The sequence below is a fragment of the Dermacentor variabilis genome, chromosome 5 (genome assembly GCF_050947875.1).
Source record: "Dermacentor variabilis isolate Ectoservices chromosome 5, ASM5094787v1, whole genome shotgun sequence".
NCBI classification, from domain to species: domain Eukaryota; kingdom Metazoa; phylum Arthropoda; class Arachnida; order Ixodida; family Ixodidae; genus Dermacentor; species Dermacentor variabilis.
The window spans coordinates 19,783,033-19,807,952 of NC_134572.1; the positions used below are offsets into that span (position 1 = coordinate 19,783,033).

The following is a 24,920-nucleotide window of genomic DNA, read 5'->3' on the forward strand; positions in this document are numbered from 1 at the left end:
CGTCTATGTGGCCGCCCTCTGCGACCGTGCACGTTGTGGGGCTTAAGCCGTACGTGACGGCCCCCTCTAGTCTCTCCCAACAAGCGCCGGGTGAGCACTCTCGCCCGGGCGTCTAGTGCCACGAGACAGTGAAAGGGCTGCTACTGCCGGTCGGATGAGGACGACAGCGATGAAGTGGCCAGAGGCACGCGAGAGCCTTTCATCCGTCGCCGCTGCTTGTGGCGGTTGTATCCTTGCATGTAGTAATAATTTGTAAATACACGCTATTCCCGTAACAATATGATATGCGTACCAGCATCGCCAGTGAAAGGGGATTGGACATTTCAGATTGCATTCGTTGCTGTTGCGACTCTCAGTAGTATCAACTACTCACAAAAGGGTGTGACCACGAAACCTGAATGTGCAAATTTCCCTCTAAAAAACAAAGAAGTACAAGAATAAATGTTGCTTTAAAAACAAGCAAATTAATTGCACTGCCGTGTACTAGACGCACAGAAAAAAAAGAATATTCACGTTTGTTCATAAGGAACTTGGCCATAACACGAATGTCCAGCATGTATTTTCTTTATCTATCGAGCGAAAAAAATATGGAGCGCAGGAACAAGGAGGCACGAAGAAGGCGACAGAAACAAGCCCTCACTCACATCACTCACTACAATAAAGATTCAGTTGTGAATGAGAGCTTGTTTGTGTTGCGCCTTCGTGCCTCGTCATTGCTGCGTGCCGTATTTTTTTAAATAGAGAAATACCAGCTCTTCCAAATTATGAAACGAATTCCACACTAAAGAACTATTATTGTTTTAGTGTAACACATAACAACTAATTAAACTTACTCCAGTTAATAGCCCATCCTTGTCGACGTGGCCGAGTCAAGCGCATCGCTATGGCGTGCAACTTCTGTGGGACGGAAGAACGACACACTGGGTTATTACTTCGGCTCTGGCAGGCGTGCCTACGATGAGTGCGTGTCCGAATCCCATCTAGGTCTTTCACCTGTTAAGCGGGAACCTAAGGCCTACCTTACAGTCTGCAAACCTTGTCAAGTTTCTTTCAAGTTTCTTTCTCCTTTTTTTCGCCTTGATCTTTCACAATTTTAACCGTTTTGCGCACAATGGAAAATAGCCTAGCCACTTATGACTTCCACAGATATCTGACATTATGCTGCTACAGCTGGGACTTCCTAAGTTCTTTGCGTAAGCATTTAATTACCTCCAGTTTCTGGTAAACGCTTTTGGTCACAGGCTTCCAGAAATATGGTTCACATTGTTCATAACGAACAGCATAGCCGTTAGCACTTGGGATATGGCTAAACAGATGGCACAAGCGCCACATGAATGTTTTTACGTTCCAGAAAAACTGTCCCATTCCCGTGGTTGCATTAATTACAGAAACCCTTTTATTCTCTCTGTTTTACCAGCGCAATCACAACAGGTTTCAAACACAAATTCTGAATGCGAAACTGAGTATGATTCTCACAAAGGCAATTAAATGTAATAAAATTTTACAGTATTTCCGTTTTCACTGTCTAAGGGCCCTATAACGTAAAACTATTCCAATATGTTTCTATTCCAATCTCCTCAGGTCAAATTTGCGTAACCACCGACGCAAGCACCGGGCGGTCACCCGCAGGGTGGTCTGAACACACCAATAAAACGCTCTCCTCGTTCATAGGAGGTCACTTTTGTTTGCTTGAAAAACGAATAACATTGCCTACACTGAGCGGCTTGCCGTATCTAATTGGCTGACAAGGGGCGAGGAAAACGCTCAAGCGGAGAGGGATTCGATGGGGCAGAGCCAGTGCACTGAAAATCGATAACCGGATGAAGAGGGTGGTGCCGGCGTCTGCGATTGGTCTGCTTTCCCTTACTTAGCTTGTGGTGGCTGGTCAAAAATCACGGCGGCATGCAACGGGAGCTTAAGAATGACGCTAAAACTGATCCTCAGCAAAGAAGAGATAGCAGAATGAAGTGGTAAACGTGCCGAAAGTGCTCGAAAACGTTACACGGCCACACAAGAATTTTTATTATGCGCAAATACAGCCATGCTCTCCAGCAGGTGCGAATAGCCAGTGCCTGAGCGATCGGCGGCAGCCATCTTTTTTCCTTTGGGAACGGGGCAGCTTGCGGCTATTCAAAAGAAAATTCAGTTTTGTTCGGCATATTAACGCATCTTTAATGCGTACACGTCACTTTGACGCGGTGAGTTTTCGCGGTTTTGTGACGTCGCGTGACAGGCAGGTGAAGTGGGTGCTGCCCGAAAACTTTTGACCAATAGCCGGGGGCTAATGGCGAAAAGGCGTCGAATCAGAAATAACTGTTTTTCTTTTTTCTGTCAAATCATGCATAATCAGTGTCTATACATCATATCAGATGGGGAGGTATCGCGGTTTTCGTGACGTCGCGTGACAGACAGGTGAAGTGGGGGTGGTCGAAAAAAGTTTTTGACCAATCGTGGAGGGCTGATAGCAGAATTGGAATATAAAACTTTGGAATAGTTTTACGTTATTACACCCCAAATCTATTCCTCGCGAGGAACACCAGAGCCGCGGTAATGTAACAATTCTATGTGAATGCCATTCCTTTTCGCACTTTGTCAATGGTTTAAGCTGCGCTTCGCCTGCGTTATGAATGGCATCATACGGCAGTCAGCGGTGGATGATAAATAAGGCTTAGAATCGAATGTAGCGAGACACTACATTATACCGGTACAGAGCCCACTTTGACAAATCTTAAGTGGTACTGCTATGCAAGAGGGAAAAGTGAGATATTTCTTTGTTTAAGGGTCTTCGAGATGAATTCAAAAGTCCCATGCATAGGTCACGAGGTCTCAAATGTCTGCAAAATATCACCACAAACGCGACGCAACGAAATTTCGAAAGAAAGTCCAGGCACTCTTCTCTATGCTGTAAATCTGATCAATTATCAATAAATCCGATCGCCGTGCTGCTTTGCAACCACCACATATGCGTATTATCCCGGATGCGTTTTTCTTGATCAATCACAGCTATGGCCGTTTGATATTTTTGACCTTCTTTTAAATAATGCGTCGGTAACGCCAGAACTTGCTAATTCGGGAAGATTTTTCATCAGTGGGCATTTTCGCAGTCATGCTAGCAGGCGAATTGCTACAGTTGATTGGCATTCTCTTTGCAGCCCGTTCTCGTGTAAAAACACTTTTGTTCATGCCGGCCATCAGCTCAAAACCTGCACTCACACACGACCTTTCTAAAGTATAACGAATGTCGCCCCTACAGAAGGCTAATGCTATGACGTACACGCCGGCCAGAAGCAAGCCGTGAACACTAAATAATAATTTTTTTCTGAATTAGGGCGGCGAAACATCAGCCTGGCTCGGCACTCGATAATCATTTCGCGGAAAATGACTGGCCAAAGCCATCCCGCCGGATAAAAGAAAGACAAATTGACGCACGCGGGTTATTACGGCAAAGGCTTCTGCGTATGAAGCTCGAGAGAAGTATTTCTGCATCATTTATTTGCTCTGCGCAAACGCGGACGCCTTGCCTGTGTAAACATACAGACACAGAAAAAGCTAAGGTGCGGTGGCGCGCTCACATGCACTGGGCAAGCGAGGCGCCCGAGTGGAAGGCTGAAGTGACCGGGACAACGCCAAATAGGTGGTCGCCGCGCGCGTGGCTTGCGTGTTTACGCTGCTGAGATATATACACTGGCGGCTATTTATACAAGGCGGCGCGATGCAGACACACAGGGGTGCAAACAAAAAAGGGAAACAAAAAAAAAAGAAGACAGCATTAAAGACCCAGAGAAGGCGATAGAGAGCGCGCAAGCCAGTGGCTAGTCCGCGCCCTGCCCCATGCAAATGCGCGGCCGCACTCGTTCTGTCAGTTGCAGAAAAAGCTAACGACGGAAGGCACCAACATCGAGTTCATGGGGGGGGGGGGGGGGGGGGGGTGGAATCAGGAGGGAAAAAAAAGCAAGAAAAAAAGAGAAAAAGGCGGCAAAAAGGATGCCAGCGCGAGCTTTGCTTCGCTACGAGCCCCACAGCCGCCGTTTTTATTTCGCCGAACGGTGTCAGTTATTACTATAGCGCGAAGCACGCGACGAGCATTTGTTAGTTCGAGCTGGCCTGGTCGCGGCGTTGCTCGACGCCGTCGTTCTCGAAGCCCGCATTTTCCCCGCGGGCGCCTGGCGCGAACGGCCGGCCGCAGGCGGCCGGGCCATTGGCTCATTGGCTGCCTCCTATTACATTATCAGGCACGATATGTGGCGTTGCCAAACTCGCCGCGCCAGTGAGAGAGCTTGCGCGTACTATTCCCACATCCACGCGGCAGCAAAAAGGGCGGAATCGATGCGCAGCGTGCCTAGCCTAACTGTCCGCACAGATGGTTTTAGCGTGTATGAAGGAAGTATATGCAATCTTGGGCAGTTGATAGGGTATTTTAGGTGGGCGTTCTCTACAGGTAAACGTCGCTCCAAGTTAGTGCTCTTACCTTAACTACGCGGTGGGCGGTTTTAACGTTCAGTGCCGGCGTTGAGGAGTGGACCGGATCTAAATTGTAAGTGTCGTTAATTATCGTAAGGTTACAGAAAGAAAGCGGCAACATCTTTTTCGCTTTCTAGAATTTACATGCGTCTGTCAACGCTGTTAGATACATATGAAATGTTGTGTTCCGCACAATTGAAGTCATTACTTTTTAATATACGCAGGAGCGGCTCACTAAGTCTGGTTGTGGTATAGCTTGTTCAATGTGCTGAAGATGGAGGTTGACATAGAAATCGATGAACGCGGGGACACACATGAACGTCAGTGAAGTCAAGACTTTTTATGAACTCCCCTGTTTGTATAATCTCCGTAATTACTTGGAGCACTTGATTGCAGAAGAGAAGCACAAGTGGGCACAAGCCAGACGCGTTGGCTCAGTGACTATAGCGTTGCCGGCTTGATTCCAGGCCATGACGGCAGCATTTCGATGGGAGCGAAATGCAAACATGTTATGCGTCGTGATCCGGGTGTCCGTTAATAAACCACCGGTGGCCTAAATTGAACTGGAGCCCATTACTACGACCTCCCTCATAACCCACTATGCAGTTTCGGGACGTCAAACTCTCAATTTAAAGTGTGGATAAGAAGCGTGAGGCCAGAAATACTGGCATGAGCGTATAGATGTGGCTCTTTCGAATGCAAGCTAGAGTAATAGTCTTATTTGGCTGTTTCCTTGTACTTAGTGCAGGCTCCTTTAGATGAAGTGTAAGTCGGGTAGTTAAGGTGAAACACTTTGGCGGTATACAGATGCTATTAGCCTCTACTGCGAGGCTATCAGCAACTAGATCATTCAAGGAATACACAAAAGAAGTACCCGGCATCCCGTTATAATATCAAAAAAAAAACAGAACAGAAAGAGAAGAAGGAAAGATGTCACATAATAGTCCAGACGTGCATCGCACACGTTTAACAATACATACATGTAGCTGCGCCGTGCCCTATGATGGCATTACCAAGGCCAGTCCATAAAATTCAATAGTGCTTCCTGACACCAAAGGACCTCCCCAAATCAGGCGCCCTTTACGACGGTCAATCGATTGCAGAGCTGTTTTTGTCGCGGTACGTGACCGTGTATCGGTAGACAGCATGATAAGAAAGGAAGCATCGATTACAAGTTAAGCGTCGTTATCCAAGCGTATTGATTTTAGGTATACCAGTGCAAGCATTGGGTGCGTTAGGTAAGTGCCCTAAAAAACGGAGGAAGGTTACCTGAGCTGTTGCTCTTGCTTCCTGAGTGAATCCACGATTCAAAGGAACGGCTCCTGTAACACGTGCATATAGAAGCGCCTTGATGGACTCAATTGCTGTTTTGACTTTTGCATATGATTGTTGTTTTCATCTTTCCTTCTTTACTTACGCCCGATGTCGCATATCTTTACCGCGGATTTCAGGAAAACTAGTCATGCTCGCAAGCCTACAACAGTCAAGCCAATCTGCCTTTTAAGACAAAGCTTTCTTTGCGAAGGCTGCCTGACTATGCGGACCGCGGCTATTGTTGCTGCTGATTGCTGCCGCTCTAACGCTGAATACCTTACAAAAAATTATTTTGTTTATAAGTAACGCCATCTGCACTTATCCTAAAGTTGTGTCAGTTACTGGTTTGTTCTCCACATTATTACGCAGTGAACTAGCAAACGGTACCTAAATATCTTCTGTCCAACAAATATACGCGCTCAAGCGCATAGTTCCGTTATTAAAGCAAAGTTTTCTATTCCTTCTTTCCCGAAATTTGGGACTTGTTCTTTTTATAGAAATTAAAATAAAAGAATTAGTTGTAGTCACCTCATAATTGTAATGGGTACTCCTTTTCTCATAGCGGAAACAACGATATAAAAAATATGTAAGAAAATAAGAAAATGAGAAGAAATCACGTCCATAGGGTCAGAACTTCACAGTACACAGTCCTATACACCTGTGAACATAACAATATGAAAATAAAATGCAAGTTGCACTACAATGAGTTTCTAAATAGTCACAAGCACACACAGACGCCCGTGATGTAGAATGCGATCAGCATATAAACAGATGAGGAATTGCACAGAGTTAAGATAATTGACGCACAGAATACAAAGAAAATATATCACGTAATACACAAGCACTAATATTTACAAATAATATGAACAAATAGTAACATCGCGTGATTATTCAGTGCAGTATCGAGTACTTGTTAAGGATGCCTGTTTGTTCATAAAAATGCTCAAGTGCGTTCAATGCTCTTCGCTGTGCTATTTTCGGTGGCCATGGGCCCAGCAATTTTGCGAGTCAGAAAGGCCGGTGAGGATCAATGGAGTGTAACTCCTGTTCTAGCTGCCGTCCTTGCATCTTGTATAGGGGGCATTCGAGGAGTAGATGGTCAACCTCCTCATCGTCGTGGCCACAGGAGCAAGGCGGGGAAGGCGCCCGTTTTATGCGATATAGGAAACGTTTGGTGTATGCCATCCTAAGGCACAGTCGATGAATTAGTGTCTAGGAACTTTTCGAAAGTTCTACATCTAGCTGGTATTTGAGTCGAGGGTCTACTTCGTAAAGAATTGATTCCTTAGTATTTTCATTAAACCAAGTTTACATATACAAGTCCTTCTTTAGTACTCTCAATATGCGTTTCGTGTCCATTGGTCATAAAGGGATCAGTTGAATTTCTGCTTCTTTATGGGCTGATTTTCCCAACGAGTCCGCTAGTTCGTTGCCTGCTATACCAGCATGTCCCGGGATCCACTGTTATATCACTTCATGTTTCCTTTCATTAGCCCGAGTTAAACTGTTCAGACCGCACAGGCCGCCATTGGAAACTGAACCTGGCAACGTTTAACGTTAGAACGTTATCTAGTGAGGCGAGTCTAGCAGTGTTATTGGAGGAATTAGAGGGTAGTAAATGGGATATAATAGGTCTCAGTGAGGTTAGGAGGACAAAAGGAGCACATACAGTGCTAAAATGCGGGCACGTCCTGTGCTACCAGGGCTTAGCGGAGAGACGAGAACTAGGAGTCGGATTCCTGATTAATAAGGATATAGTTGGTAATATACAGGAATTCTATAGCATTAACGAGAGGGTGTCAGGTCTTATTGTGAAACTTAATAAGAGGCACAAATTGAAGGTCGTACAGGTCTACGCCCGTACATCCACTCATGATGGCCAGGAAGTCGAAAGCTTCTATGAAGACGTGTAATCGGCGATGGGTAAAGTCAAAACAAAATACACTATACTGATGGGCAACTTCAATGCCAAGGTAGGCAAGAACCAGGCTGGAGACAAGTCAGTGAGGGAATATGGCTTAGTCTATAGGAATAGCAGGGGAGAGTTATTAGTAGAGTTTGCAGAACATAATAATTAATATGCGGATAATGAATACCTTATTCTGCAAGCGGGATAGCCGAAAGTGGACGTGGAGGAGCCCGAATGGCGAGACTAGAAATGAAATTGACTTCATACTCAGCGCTAACCCTGGCATCATACAAGATGTGGACGTGCTCGGCAAGGTGCGCTGCAATGACGATAGGATGGTAAGAACTCGAATTAGCCTAAACTTGAGGAGGGAACGGCAGAAACTGGTGCATAAGAAGCCAATCAATGAGTTAGCGGTAAAAGGCAAACTAGAGGAATTCCGGATCAAGCTACAGAACAGGTATTCGGCATTAACTCAGTAAGAGGACCTTAGTGTTGAAGCAGTGAACGACAATCTTATGAGCATCATTAAGGAGTGTGCAATAGAAGTCGGTGGTAACTCCGTTAGGCAGGATACCAGTAAGCTATCGCAGGAGACGCAAGATCTGATCAAGAAACACCAATGTATGGAAGCATCTAACCCTACAGCTAGAATAGAACTGGCAGAACTTTTTAAGTTAATCAACAAGCGTAAGACAGCTGACATAAGGAAGTATAATATGGATAGAATTGAACATGCTCTCAGGTAAGGAGGAAGCCTAAAAGCAGTGAAGAAGAAACAAAGAATAGGTAAGAATCAGATGTATGCGTTAAGAGACAAAGCCGGCAATATTGTTACTAATATGGATGAGATAGTTCAAGTGGCTGAGGACTTCTATAGAGATTTATACAGTACCAGTAGCACCCACGACGATAATGTGAGAGAGAATAGCCTAGAGGAATTTGAAATCCCACAAGTAACGCCGGAAGAAATAAAGAATGCCTTCGGAGCTATGCAAAGGGGGAAGGCAGCTGGGGAGGATCAGGTAATAGCAGATTTGTTGAAGGATGGTGGGCGCATTCTTCTAGAAAAACTGCCCGCGCTGTATACACGATGCCTCATGACCTCGAGCATACCGTAATCTTGGAAGAACGCTAACATTATCCTAATTCATAAGAAAGGGGACGCCAAAGACTTGAAAAATTATAGACCGATCAGCTTACTGTCAGTTGCCTACAAAGTATTTACTGAGGTAATCGCAAATAGAATCAGGAACACCTTAGACTTCTGTCAACCAAAGGACCAGGCAGGATTCCGTAAAGGCTACTGAACAATAGACCATATTCACACTATCAATCAGGTGATAGAGAAATGTGCGGAATATAACCAACCCTTGTATATAGCTTTCATTGATTACGAAAAAGTGTTTGATTTGGTCGAAACCTCAGCAGACATGGAGGCACTACGGAATCAAGGTGTAGACGAGCCATATGTAAAAATACTGAAAGATATCTATAGCTATTTCACAGCAACCGTAGTCTTCCATAAAAAAGCAACAAAATTCCAATAAAGAAAGGCGTCAGGCAGGGAGATACCATCTCTCCAATGCTATTCACAGCGTGTTTACAGGAGGCATTCAGAGATCTGGAGTGGGAATAATGGTGGATACGAGTTAATGGGGAATACCTTAGTAACTAGAGATTCGCTGACGATTTTGCCTTGCTTAGTAACTCAGGGGACCAATTGCAATGCATGCTCGCTGACCTGGAGAGGCAAAGCAGAAGGGTGGGTCTAAAAATTTATCTGCAGCTAACTAAAGTAATGTTTAACAGTCTCGGAAGAGAACAGCAGTTTACGATAGGTAGCGAGGCACTGGAAGTGGTAAGGGAATACATCTACTTAGGGCAGGTAGTGACCACGGATCCGGATCATGAGACTGAAATAATCAGAAGAATAAGAATGGGCTGGGGTGCGTTTGGCAGGCATTCTCAAATCATGAACAGCAGGTTGCCACTATCCCTCAAGAGAAAAGTATATAACAGCTGTGTCTTACCAGTACTCACGTATGGGGCAGAAACCTGGAGGCTTACGAAAAGGGTTCTGCTTAAATTGAGGACGACGCAACGAGCTATGGAAAGATGAATGGTGGGTGTAACGTTAAGGAACAAGAAAATAGCAGATTGGGTGAGGGAATAAGCGCGAGTTAAAGACATCTTAGTTGAAATCAAGAAAAAGAAATGGGGTCATGGGCAGGACATGTAATGAGGATCGAAGATAACCGATGGTCATTAAGGGTTACGGACTGGATTCCAAGGGAAGGGAAGCGTAGCAGGGGACGGCAGAAAGTTAGCTGGGTGGATGAGATTAAGAAGTTTGCAGGAACAACGTGGCCGTAATTAGTACATGACCGGGGTAGTTGGAGAAGTATGGGAGAGGCCTTTGCCCTGCAGTGGGTGTAACCAGGCTGATGATGATGAAACTGTTCAGTACTGCGTATGTTAATCGTGCGTGTGGTTGGCTCTCATCAGTATTTTCAAGACATGCTAAAGCTGATAAGGAGTCCGTGCACATTACCCACTTTGTTGGTGTCTCATATGTTTTGATAAAATAGGTGGCTTGAAGAATTGCCACTAATTCCGCTACTGTCGGTGACGACGTGTGTCCTAGTCGACCAGCGTACTCTACCTGTAAGGATGGTATAACATAAGCTGCAGTCACACTTTCTTTGGTTACAGAACCTTCCACCTAGACGTCAATAGATTCCTGGTACTTGTCAATTAGGTGATGTAACGCTAATTGTTACGCTGCTAATGTCGAAACATCGTTTTTATTTTTAAGCCCTCCGATTGTCGTTTCTATCTTCGGCGCCTGCAGAAGCCATGGTGGGTAGCAGAGGTCTGAGTGCCAAAAAGCCGATCGTGGAAGTTTTGATTTGTGCTCCTGAAACATGGCTTGTATCTGTGCACCCGAACGGTTCTCTATCACAGAGGGAAGCGGGTGCGCAGAATGCTGGGTAGAAATTCTGAAGAGATGTCGGCATGTTTCCAGGCTACGAATTACGGTGAAATGTGGTTCCCGCGCTTCTGCAATGCAGAGGTGACTAGATGTAGCTTGCTGGACTCCTAGGCACACTCCTGAACTCCAAGCCTGCAACAGCTGTAGCAGGGGTAGGGACGTCAGAAATAATTTGTGCGATACAGGGGCAGAGTAAGCAATTCTCTGACGGACATGTGATGTGTGGACGTGCAGGAAGGATGTAGTTGTTCCACCCCACTTCGTGCCTGCGATTCTGCGGAGAACATTTATTACACAACTAATTTGGTCCTCCAGGGCGGTCAAACGATGAGTCCTTCGAAGCTGGTGGTCTAAAATCGCGCCGAGAAAACGATGTTTTCGAACCAGCTCGATCTCATAGCCGTCTGTTGAAAGATAAAAATTTGTTACCTTTTTTCTTGATAAAGGCAAAGCCGCTGATTTGGCAGCAGATATCTACATGCCCCGTTCTTTTAAATAATCAACTATTGCGTTCAAAGCTTCCTGCAGCCGATGCTTGACAACTTCTAGAGGCTTGTCCAATGTCCACGTGCAAATGTCATCAGCATTCATTGATATGTTTATGCCTGCTGGAAGTACTGCTGGTAAACCGGCTTTTGCTGCATTGAAGAGAAGTGGACTTAATACACTTCCTTGCGGAACTCCTTTGTTTATGGTGTATGTACCGCTTTGTCCGTCATTTGTGTTTATATATATCGCTCAGTCTTTCAAGAAGTCAGCGATCCATTTGAGAACCCGTCCATGCACTCCGAGAGTTGAGAGTCCGAGTAGAACATGAAGGCGACTGACCGAGTCAAATGCCTTCTTAACATCAATAAACACCGCAATGTCAATGTTCCCACAGCTAATCTCGTGGTCAGCAAACGGTACCAAGCCAAAGATGCAGTCCATTGTACATGTACGTTTTCTGAAACTAGCCATTTGATCTGGCAGACAACTGCTGGATTCTATCCACCAATGCAGTCTAATAGCGATCATTTTTTCCATCACCTTTCAAATACAGTTGGTTAAACTAACAGGACGGAAGGAGTCAAGAGATAGTGGAGTTTTGCCAGGTTTTAGCAATGGGACCAAGGTAGCGATCCTCCAACTGGCAGGAGCATGTGCTTCCTCTCACATCTTGTTGAAGACATGTAGGAGAGTGGACATGCCTGTTGAGCCAAGTTTTTTTTTCAAGGTGCAATAAGAGATGTTGTCAGGACCAGTCGCTGTTTTTGGCGTGTCTTCCAGAGAGCATGCTGCAGTTCTCTTAGAGAGAACAGAATATACAACTAGGCATGAGGTAAATTGCAAGCGTCTTCAAGCTTTTGCTGCACCTAAAAGATAGATTTATCTTGAATTGATACAGGCTGTGCAAAATTTACTAGTGCTGCGCAGAACCTGTTTGCAGTTTCGTGTTCATATAAGCCAAGAGCTGTAGCAAGGATATTGAAGGGACTACATTGTGATACCGGATGGCCAAGGGCGTTTGTTAACCTCCAGCTTTTCGGTAAGGGAGTGAAACGGGTAAGTGACTTGTATAATTCACGCCACCATTGCTTTCCCAGTTTTTGCATGCCGCGGTTAGATTTTTGGTGTGCAGCTTGAGTCTCTAGATAATCTTCAAGCCGTCCAGAACGACGAAACCGACGCTCTGCTCTCTGTCTCACGGCTCGTAGTCGTTTATAGTCTGCGTCGACATTGTATTGCCCTTCCGGAAGAGTTGTGTATCGCGTAGCCCTGGAGTAATTACTAAGTACAGAGGACATGAATGTGTCCAAGTCATCTACTTGGTTCAGTACCGCAGAATTATATTCTCGAAATAGTTGCCAATTAGTATGTTTAGTTATTCTAGGAGATCTTGCCGGATGCATAAGGGGATGTGCTATGAGAATCGGGTAGTGGTCACTACCCCGTGTCTTATAATCTGTGCACCATCTAATACCGCGCGTGAGGTCAGGGGAAGCTATAGTAAGATCAAGACAACTAGTGTAATTGTAGGCTCCTAAAAATGTAATCGATCCATCACTAAGCACAGTAAAGCTGCATGCGTCTATAGCTTTTTCTAAAAACCTGCCTCTAGAATCAGTGTGGCTACTTCCCCAGGTAGCGTTATGAGCATTGAAGTCACCGCAGAATAGGACTGGTCCTTGAATGCTTTGAAAGAAATGCATGAAATTTGACTTAGTAATGCACGATGCTAGTTGCATATAAACGCAAACAATGGTGACTAGCAACTTCTTAAAAGTAGCTTGTTCTTGGTCGGTTTATGCACGAGTAAACTGGGCAGAAGTCGGAGACGGTGTAATGTGTATAGTCACGTGGGCTGTCCAGGGGGCAGGGGGGTCCATGTATTGCCGTCTGGGCGGGGTTCACGTAATTGCTATGCTACAACACACTGCGCAGAAAAGGAACAGTTGTATATAGCATTTAAGTAAGAGCGTCACGAAAGCTTCGCTTCACATAAATGCCAAAAGGTGGTGGGTGGCCGGAACAGCTCTTGGGTATACAATCTTTGCCGCCACCGACGATGAAATAAATTCTCAAATAAAAAAGCGGATTTGTAAAGTATTTGAATAACTAGTCATCACCTTGCTTTGCGCGTCCGCAGGAGAAGGAAAAGCATGGCGAAGTGAGCATAGTCAATGAGAAATATATAGAGATGGAGGAGCCTTACGTGCTACGATCTGTCCTAACGATATTATTTCATTTGATTTCGCTCGAGAAAAGGCGCGTACGCGGTATCAGAGGCTGGCGAAAAATCAGATGGTATTAGGAAATAACATTAAGTGCTCTCCAGAAAGTAAAGGAAAGGCTGGGAGGAGAACACGGAAGGAAATGGAAAACAACGTAATGAGTGGACGGCTGAGGCAATGTCCAATTATGAGTTAAGGCTGCAAGAATAAGGTTATCAGAAAAAAAAATGTTCAGGCCCAATCAACGAAACAGTCGTTCTAATATCACTTTAATTAAAGACTGAAAAAGGAAAGAAGTGATGAATTGTTTGAAAGTTATTACCAATTAAAAATGGCGTGGGAGTGAGAATGGGAAATAGGGGTGGGGGGCATTAAGGCTTGGCCACGTAAAGTATGTATGTTATAAGAGAAGTTGCCTATGTGCGCAAGTTTCAAGCTAACTCGCAGAATGCAACAGTCAATCACACTGTTATCACCGGTATGCGCCAAGTAATAGTAAGTTGTAGTCAAGACTAAACAAAAAGGTAGCCCTAGAATTTGCTTCAAATCGAGATCACTAAGGTGTTCTAAACCGCTAAGCATCTGTTTTCTTAAAGGGGGCGGCACTATGCATCAGCAAAAAAGCGTTCTTACCAATTTACAAAGTTTCAGCGCCCTGTTCTGTTTGTGCTGAATATATTGCACACTAGACAGTTTACGGCATAGCATTAGGACTATTAGCGTAGCACGTTCGGTGTTTGTCACCAACACGAAAGCTGAATAACTGTCGCAGTATCGGCCCGACCATTTCTCGCAATTGACTTGGACAGTACAGTCCATAATGTTACATATATATATATATATATATATATATATATATATATATATATATATATATATATATATATATATAGTATTCGGCTCAGTTGGCTGAAAGCGGTCCCTGTAGTAAGACTGGAACTGCTCTCGGCACTTTGACTTAATTGAGCTTCGCTCACAAAGCTGCTTCACAGCAGTACTGGCGATGGAGTCGTTCTTTTTGGCTGTATTATTCATTCCAGTCTTGTAACACATGCGCCAGCCCTCATCTAAGCTTAAGTCCGTTGAAGTAATGTGGAGACACGCGCAGGCCTGCTTTGTCAAGAGGAGGACTCGGCAAGTTTGGCAATAACGCTGGAACCGGCGTACAGCTGTACGAAACGCTGCGCGCTAAGCCGCGGTAAAATTGCTCCCAGGAAGCGCGCTCTTGAGCGGTTGCGCTAAGCTTCGCTCGGTTATTGAGAAATCTTTGTGGCTTATTCTACAGACGCAGTCTCTTCTAAACTCATGACTGTTGGCGTCTTTACTATTGTGAGAGCATTGTTCTATGTCCAATAACATTGCACATTCATGTCTTACGGACAACCAGAACGGTTGGTTTGCTATGCGCTACCATAGAAACTTCCGAACGGCTGTCGCGAACATAGGCGTGTCAACAACAAAAAAATAACGTCAATAAAGGAGTGGTAGCGTCGAGAGAATCGCAATCCTGTCTCGAGTGCGCCGCGCGAGACCCTACAGGCGTGCATGCTTCGAGCAAAGCGTTCCTAATCCCAGGATTCCGTCTTCCAGGCGCATTCAAAGACGCTGCGTGTTCGGCGCACAGTGTGAAAGAGAACAAAATAACGTTTCTGGGTTCACCTGCTATGAAGGCGACGTTCTTATCTTTATACTTTTTCGTGCAATGTATACTTTTCTAAAGTGATGAGGCGCGAAGGTGCAAACTTAGTACCTATGTGGAAACAGGTACCTCGGGCAAAATTCAATGCGATTCTATACGCCGCGAAACGCGTTTGCCACTGGAAATAATATTCTGTGCCCGCGGCAATGTTATTTGCCTCAGTCTGTGATGAAGATGGCTGTTATGTTTTTGTTGCAACGTAAAGAACGTTGTGAGTAGACAAAACTAAGAATTTCATTTTCGGAAAAGCTACTAAATATTCCTATACGAAACTGATTATCGATACGAAACAAGATTGAAACAGCGGCGACAACTAAGCCGGCATCTTCGAAATGCATTCACTGAGGCAGGTACTATCTTCAAAAGCGGGAAAATGTATATTCCTTATTCCACTCAATATATTTAGTGTTGCAGGTATGTAGTTAGTTTACTGACACGCTGTCAGCAATCTGATAAGTACGTTAGTTAAGAAAGCCGCAAGGCATCATAGCGACGTCCCTAGTTGTGTATAACAACAGAAAATAGTACCCGATTAGAACTAAAGCTACCAAAAAGAAGCAATGTTAACCGATCCAGGGATAATATAATTTGCTGAGTACAACTCATACCAGTAACCACAAGACCTTGAAGAGGATTAGCAGGCGCTAACATATCCTTAAACACAAACGATGATGATAATAATAATAAAAGCCCTTTGTAATCCCTAACTTAGCAAGTAGCAAGTAATTGTTCAACAAAAAAAAAGTGGCATTTGTCCTACAACCCCCCACTGTTCTAATATAATATCAGTTTGGATTCTGCGTATCAAGCAGCAAATTTCTTTCGCTGTTCGCGGATCCACGTTTTTCGAACAAGCTACCACATTGCACAATTCACTTAGGTTTACGCATGCAGACCTTCCTGAAGGTAGATGTGTCATGTGGAACTTGTTGACCTACACGATGTTTTCATGTTGGTCCATCAATATCACGGCATCTATAAAAACTTTCTTGCATGTGACCATTAGACCCTGGGCTGAGCCGCAGCAGCTGTCGGGAATTTCCTGCAGATGCGTGGACTGAATACTTTTCGCACGTCACAAGGTATTCAGCTAGTGAAAACCAGGCCCACGTTCCTGAGTTCAAGCTACTATTTTCCTTTTCTTAACCGGAAGTGTAAATTCGGTTCTGCTGGGTGAGAGATAGTGTGAAAAAAGCATTTTCTTTATAACTCGAAAAAAACTACAAATTCTTCACATTGTGAGCCCCTTTCATCTGTGCCTATACCATCGCATGTATGTATTAGAAAACCAAGGCCCGTTTTCACAAGAGCAAAGAAATAAATTTTATTTTTCAAATTAGTTTTTTTTCTCACGCTACTAACACAGTAAGATATTCCTGTTCAGTGTTCTCTTCAAGCTGTTGCGATATGTAACATATACGTCGTACTTCTTTTACTAGCAGCGAGCTAGCAACTCATGTCTGCCGTGACCCGCCCACAAGCGACTTGCGCTTATGCTGGCACGATATGTGTAAAAGTTGTGAGCTGCTGAAATAAAAATGTATGTATGTATGTATGTATGTATGTATGTATGTATGTATGTATGTATGTATGTATGTATGTATGTATGTATGTATGTATGTATGTATGTATGTATGTATGTATGTATGTAAACGCGAGGCCAGCCTGCGAATGTACGAGGTTACACAGGCTACTTCTAACTGAGTATCCAACACGACGGCATCAGCAAGACAAGCTCATTATACGGCGAGACCCAAGCTGCAGTGCTTGGGAAGAATTGAGTGCCACAAGTACAAATTGACACGTCCACCTACTGCACAATGTACCAGGAAGTCGTGGCCACTCGATGCAAACAGGACAGTCGCTCTAGCATCATAACCATCTCCGTGTGCACGCGGCCCAATACGTGCAGGCTCCACTCTGGTAAAATCGACTGGATGGCCGACGTGCAACACCTTTTCCCAAGAGAGCGCCTGCTAATCGGATGAGCTTTCAACGCACTCCGTACGGAGTGGGGCTGCGACAAGGTCTCCATTCAAGGCACCGCGTTGGTAGGTGAAGCGAAGCGAGCAGGTTTACTTCAGCAGAACAATCTTTACTACCAAACTCGCAATGCACTACACTAGAGGCAGTGCAGCACATCATCTGACCTGACATGGGCGCCACCAGGACTTGTGCCGAAATGGCGATGTCACCCAGGCACCATGGGTAGCGACCACTATCCCAATTCGATCGCCATTTATAAAGCCGTCAACCGATGACCTAGACGTCAAAATCACGTCATTGACTGGACAGCCTACCGGAAAAGGACAGCCAACTACAAGCGGTCACTGCATTTGGTGTTAAGCTTGCAGCAGGCCAGCCGCGAAGTTGCACGGTATCTTTAAGTGAACGTCGACGTTCCTTCAGAGGGCGCCCATCTACTCATCTTGTGCGATCGCAGGGCCCGACTTCAAACCAGCTACCGGGCCGACGGTCGTTGCTACAAACGCTTGCTCAAAATTTGCCGGCTCACTAGTGCCGCACGACGCTATGCACGCAAACTTCATCGGGGCGGTTGGCAAGAGCACTGTGCTTCTTTCAGCGAACGAACTTGTTTGTCGAAAATGTGGTACACTTTTCGTGTCATCAATGGCAACGGGAAGGGAGGCAAGCGCCGCCGAATAACAGAGAGAGGTGTATTTATTGTGATAGAAAAGCTGAGAGGTCAGCCTGAATCGATGTTCTGTCTTGCTACTCGGCTCTGGGGGAAGGAGAAAGGGTGTAGGCAGAAAGAATAGAGAAGACGTTGATTATGAGGATGAAGATCGTGGTGAAAATCTTTCACGCTCCAAGACCCTTCAAAGTCTCTTGTCCAGTCCGCTCTCATACAAAAATTTACCGAATAGCAGAAGACATCCTGCAAGCCACCGGGTGAACGCCACTCGTGTTCAAAGATGAGGTGGCACATACTCTTTTTCCACAACCGACAAAACCCCGGAGCACATTTTGTACGAATGAGGCCCAGTATCCTTCTAAGCAGGCCTAAATTCTCTCTTTAGCAAGACAGAATTACTTGCCGCCATACATCCTGCCAACACGCGGAGTGCACCAGGTGGAGACGCCATAACATGGTCAGCACTTCCGAATCTAGATGATAACAATCTGCATGGTCTTGTGGTGCTGATCAGCGACCTCTGGACAACAGGCGTACTGCTCAACAAGTGGAGACATTCGGCGTTGGTGCCTATTCCTAAGCCTGGAAAGACACCCGACCGTTTGACGCACCTGTGCCACATCTCACTCACGTCCATCTTATGCAAGCCGTCGGAGCGCATGGTCTTGGCTCGCATCATCTGCCACCTGGAGACATCGGGATGATTTAATCCGCTTCAGACCGGATTCCGCCAAAGCATGTGCACGCAAGACAGTTTGTGCCTTGCGTGCAAGACTGCGTATCTAGCTAGTCGTAACAAGGATGTAGAAGGGGCTCTCTCTTGTTGGCAGCTGACTTAAAGAAACCACTTCACACCATGACGCATGAAGCGGTGATAGACGCGGCTCACATAGCAGGGCTAACTGGCCAACCACATAATTTCATAAGTGTTTTCTCGAAGCGCCACACCTTTGAAGTCCGTGCCTAGGGCCCGGTGACAGGACGCTACAGTAATACAGTAGGCGTGCCGCAAGGCGTTAATTTTTTCTCGATGCTCTTCAACATGGTAAAGGCCCACCGGGCCTGGTAGGTCAAGAAGTGGATTAACTACATTTTACTTTCTACGCATATGACATTAGGCTGTGGACGTCTTGCGAAGAAAAAAATCACCGATCAAGTGGCGACACTGCAAACAGGCCTGGAGATGACCACAGCGTTTCCGAAAAACACGGCGATGAGTCCCCCCCTCCCCCCGAAAAGACCGCATACATAATCATTGGTGGCCACGATCAAACACAGGCACGAAGTGGCTTTACATTTCGGAGGACACGCCCATCCACTCAGTGAACGAAACCTAGATGAAAATTCTTGGCGTGCCGATTGCAGCAGATGTTCTGCCCGACATACGGATCCGGAAGTTACCTCCAAATTGGCGCCGGATCCTTCATTTAATACGACGAATATCGTGGCGCCTCGGAGGGGCTGGTACCACGACAGCTCACCAGCTTGGCCTGGCTACGCTGGTCTACCGTGCAACATACGTAGCGCTTGCGTAGAGACTACCGAAACTACGCCTTCAGCAGCTGGAGGTCCTGCACAGCGAGGCACTCCGCGTTGTCACCGGGGCGGACGCAGCACGCATGGCTGGATGGTCTGCGACGTCACGCGCGATTGCCACCACTACAACATATTACTGAACAGCGGCGCAATGTAGACCAGCTCCGACGCCACTCAACTCACCGAGGCCGCGCTCTCCTACGCGCTCTTGGCGAAACTCCATACTGAGAGTTGGAACGCGCACCACTGGCGCCCCCGTGGAAGACGCATCCACAACTCGCTGAACCACGACCTCTGCCAAGACGCATGGAACCGTGCCGTCAGCCTGAGCGCAGGAAGTGCTGCACAAGTTAGCACATGGAGGGCCTAGCCAGCTCCTGTGCCACTCCCTTTTGCGTGCACGCTGCTGTCCACACGAAGACTAACGGTACGCGAGCTGAAGTTGGAATACACTACCTTAACGCTCGAACCACGCGTGCCCGTATCGTAATCAAGAACCACCAGACGCATCGCGGTCATACTGCGGACTGTGCACGACACGCTGCACGAAGCCCTCGAAGAACCTCCAGCTACTTCACAAATGACAATATGAAGCGACATTAAGGCGGCGGGGCGCGAGCCCCCCATACTGACCCCATCGCAATGAAGATAGCAGCGGCAAGCAGGAGGCTACGCACGGTGCACGCAGTTCAATCTCTGGTATGGCGGGTGCCTGTCCACAGCGGAGTACCAGGGAACGAAGTTGCAGTCATGCCGTTGCGACCGCGATACTAAGCTTTCACCGCTGCAGCAGCGTAGCAAATTTTGTGTCCCTGCAAAATGATGGAAATGAAGAGATATCCTTCCTAAAAGGATGACAGAGATGGCGACAGCTCCGCGAAAGCCTACAACAACATGCATCGAAGCAAGATGCGCTCCCTGCATGATGCTTTTCACGCGCATGTCAAGTACTCATGCACAAGGCTCGCACTGGTACTGCACTACGCAGTGTGTACTTGCACGCTAGCGTGCATACAAGGAAAGGAGACGTCTTCCTGACAACACGGCGGAAGAGCTACCTCCCATGCAAACAGATTGCCCAGCATTCAAAACGTGCAAAAGAAAACAAAGTGCAAACGGCAAGTGGCCAGCTTCGTGGAGTGGATCCGTCCCTCAGCCGTGGCCTACAGCGTCATGCGAGTGATGTTCGCCTTTGTCGCGGAATCAGGCATTCTCCGCTCGGTGTAACCGGGCGGGGAAGCATTCCTCGGAGTCCGGCCCTGTTCTCATTTTCCAATTCTCCAACGCCATCACCCTTAATAAACCGATGAGTCACCCCCCTTTTAATAAAGCTGTAGAATCATCATGATCATCATGAACAGAGTTGCTCCTAAATGCAAAAACGATATGTTTCGCATTCAATTAACTCAAACCATACTTTATCTCCACTTGCTTCAGTCATTGATAAACTTGGGTTGCCATCTGAAGAACACTGAGTTTTCAGGTTTGTTTTTTTCGCACGACACAAAACTCCTGAAAAAGAAATAAATCACACTATCCGACTTAAACAGCTTTCTAGGTAAACTGCCAGTAATCCAAGAATGAATAACGTTATTTTTCATTCCTTGGAATCTTTTTCAAGTACTCCGGTTTTCTAGCCAGTAGTGAACCCGTTATTGTAATTTACATCGAAATTTTGGCCGATCCGCTGTAGTAGGTATGAGTCCTTACCATAGGACAAACAAACAAACAAACAAACAAACAAACAAACAAACAAACAAACAAACAAACAAACAAACAACTGCATGCTGCAGGACTAGTAGTGGTTTTTTTTATTTTCTTGTATTTGCTGTGTGTCATTACGTATGTGGAATAGGCACACAACCTATAATGTCAGGCGCCCGTTATGAATATACAACGTTCTTTGCTACATATCAAGATGACTCCACACAAAGGTGACTTCATTGACTTTATGAAATTCGTTACCAAGAACTTCTACACCGCATTCATGCACTATAATTTGGGCGCACCCTAATAATCCTGCTGCCAATAATAATAATAATAATAATAATAATAATAATAATAATAATAATAATAATAATAATAATAATAATAATAATAATAATAATAATAATAATAATAATAATAATAATAATAATAACGAAAAAAATTGACAGCATCATAGAGTACATACTACAGCCCATCCAAAACGAGAGACGACCGAGACTAAAGGAAATAGCGCTGATTTTCTATTTTTTGCACACATCCCTTCCATAAATTACACATTTGCTTGCCTGTCAGCGAAAGATGGCACTGGCGCATTAGATCCGTGCCTGCATGTTTCTTTCTTTCTCTTTCTTTTTTTGTTTCATTTATTGCCTACGAAGATTGGCTTGCGTCATTTCTATAGGCTTGCATTTGCGCTTCAAAAGGAGACCTTATTCGTGCAATGACTCAGCCGGGGGACATGTAAGAGAACCAGAGACGCGCTGTCTCAATTAGAGTTCCTTGTACTGCCATGTTAACTTCCAGCGCTTCTATTGCGGCTTCTCTGCACCGCGCTCACGTTATCTACCGCTTTGCTGAAAATCGACACCAGTGCGTTTTATCACACGTGTTGCGAGCGACGTACCGCGCTTTTCATCCGGTTGAAAGGGAATAACGGGGCCCGAAGGAAATGAAGGGCCGCAACCATTCGGCGGTGCCCGTGTGCGACCCTTTTTCACTGCATTGGAAAATATGCGATTTTCACATGAAGGGTCGCCCAAATATCCCCGTCGGTTGTATTGGAAAAAATAATGATGCGTCGCTTTCTTAATTAAGAAATGTTGACAGGGAAATGAGACCGTTGTACACATGCTTCTGCCAAAGGCAACAGAAAATGATTGCAAAGATGATTGTGAGCGACTGAAGAAGGCTGAGAAAAGGGTCTGATTTTTTTTTAAGCGAATATTATTTTTCACTTACAGAAACGTAAACTCATTCTGGAGGATATGCCCTGAGAAATCACTCGCATGAATTCGTAAGTAAAGTTGATTGGAAAAATTCTTTTGTTTATTCACTCTTACATATTCATTTTTAATGCAAGTAATGCCCGCCTTTCCGGGGAATGCAGGTCAAAGACTATGAATGTGCTATCTACCAGAAGGCGATCGTGAATAATTCTGTACAAGTGATATTGAAATACACGGAATCATTCATGCTGCATAGGTATGAAGGCGTCTTCCACGCATCTTTACTGTAGCCTTAGCGAAGATATTTTTTTAACAGTTCATAATTTTTTGTTCGGGGATGAAACGGAGCGCCGGTCTTTTGCGTTCGTCACACTCTGGTGCTCAACACGTTCCCGTTTGCCAAGCATCTCGCTCTGATGCATCCCACTTTCCTTTCTTTTCACTTTCTTTTCTTTCTTTCTTTATGCGTGTTATAGTTATCCTGTCCTTTCCTCTTCTTTTGTTTTGCTTTTTCGTGCTCGAAGGAGGCGACCAGCAGCAAAACGGAAAGCCGCGTGACATCACACGCTCCGAAGCGCACGCCCACTGTGGAATCGCGAGGAGGGCGTGAAATGCGCAATCCCCCCTGTCAGAGGCACCCACGGCCGGTGCGCACACCCGGCACGCCCACACAAGGACGCACACACGCTGGCGCACGCGCTGACGTGCCAAAGCGGGCCGACTCGAACAGGCCGCCTATCGCGTGAAGCTCGTTCGCTCGGTTTGCGGCTGGCGCAGACATACGTCGCCTTCCATCGCAGCGTAACGGAAACCAGTGTTTCCTAAACAAAAGGAATGAAATGATCATTTTTTCTTTGCATTCCCTTCGCGGAATCTTATTTGCATGCCAGCGGTGCCATCCAGCAGAAGACACTTACGTATTCTTGTTAGTAATTGTTAAGCGCTATATTGTGGCCACACGATGCACCTAAGATATCCGGGTAGTAAGCGGAAACGCTTCTATTAAATGTTCTTGACTTTTCAAGTTTCGTACTTAGTCAAGTGCCAAGAATATATATGTACAAGTGCCGAGCATATACATAAACGACAGTTATAACATTTCACCTTAAGCAGTTTGTGCGAGGCCAGTCGTGGTGTTTATGAGCGTATACGTGTTTGTGAGCGTATGTTGTTATGTGTTTGTGTTTGTGTTTATGTGTTTGTGTGTATGTTGTTATGTGTTTGTGAGTGTATGTATGTGAGCGTTTGTTTGTATGAGCGTCTATAGGTCTTTGTGCCATAAGCTGCAGTATGCGCTCGAAAATTAATTCGAACACAAGATTGCCTGGGTGAACGACATAGGCCAGTGCCCCTTCCCTTCTACTACTCGCAGAAAACGCCACGTGACGCTACTAGAGAGAGAAAACAAACTTGAGCAGCGAGACGTACGCCTATGTAAGAAATAACTCAAGATGAGGGAGATTGAACATCGCTTACACAATGCATTGCGTGGCATTTGAGAAGGGTAGAGAGCCGGGGCATTATTTGTGGTTGCTGTCGCATAGATGACACAAAAAGATCATTGGCAGGATTTGGTCAATATCAAACTAGTGTTTCTGTTGCTGAAGTAATGCATGCGTGCGTGCGCATGAGCGCTTTTTTTTTTGTCACGCTATTCCTTTTTCATTGCTCAATATCACACCTGGAGTCTGCTGGAAGGCCTGTCACTAGGCCAACTACTCCAGTTATCCCAAATCCCTCTCTCTGTAGGCAACAACTTGTTTAGTATTCGATCCTATACCGAAGGTTCCATGCCGCTTTTCTTTGGTTCGTACTCATACTCTGCACTCGTCATTTACTTTATATTTTCTCTGGCGACAAATTTTATATTGTCCAGCATGAAACGACATGCGCAACCGATGCCACTAGTAACGAGGATATATAAACTTTAATTGTACGACTACTGCTTCCTTTACGATGCCGCGTGATGGTCGGCAATTTGTGCTTCCGACAAGTGCTACCACTGCGGACTTGGCTTTAAAGCTTAACATGACAAGATAGCCCGCGCAAGTAGCGTGCATTTATGAATACGCGGCGATTGCGGACATCTGCGGAGTTCTGAGAGTTGCCATGGCTTTCTTGTTTGCCTGTTTTTTAGGTCAATACATGAAGCGTCAGAAGCTTTCGTCTACAAATACTAGACAACCTGGAAGGAACCTCACTCCGAAGCACCTAAGTGCTGGGCTCCCAGTCGGGTTGTTTCGTCGCGCTGCTAAGCTTAATAGCGTGCTTCGCATAATTAGAGCACACTCTAAGCGAACGGCGGTAAATGGGACCCCATTAAGTTGACGACGGCGACAACGGCAGTCTCCGCGTGGGGGCACTTCGTGGGAGAGGGAAAAACAGAAAGGTAATATTCGCGCGCCAACACGCATGAACGTCGCCTAAATCTGCCCACGCACAATGCCCACAAGTCGCGAAATGCCCTTTGTTTGCCGGGCGATGCTGAATGCCACGTTGGGTACGTACACCTCGAAACAGGGATTGGAGCTTGCAATACGCGCTGGCTCCACAGGGGAGCTGAGAAAAGAGGCCGACGCCAACTGGTATCATTCCGCTTCAGTCCGTAAAGACCACGCGGCAGTGCGGTTTTTTCAGATTAAAACTGCAATCCACTGCGATTGTATTCCAGACATATTAAGCGCATATCTTTTTTTTTTTTTA

At 45.6% G+C, this 24,920-nt stretch overlaps 1 protein-coding gene across 8 annotated transcripts in view; it reads right to left on the reverse strand.

Annotated features, from left to right (window-relative positions):
* Nucleotides 1-24,920, reverse strand: part of LOC142582334 (irregular chiasm C-roughest protein-like) — a 940,430-nt gene that overhangs the window by 206,421 nt on the left and 709,089 nt on the right. The gene's annotated exons all lie outside the window — the stretch shown is intronic.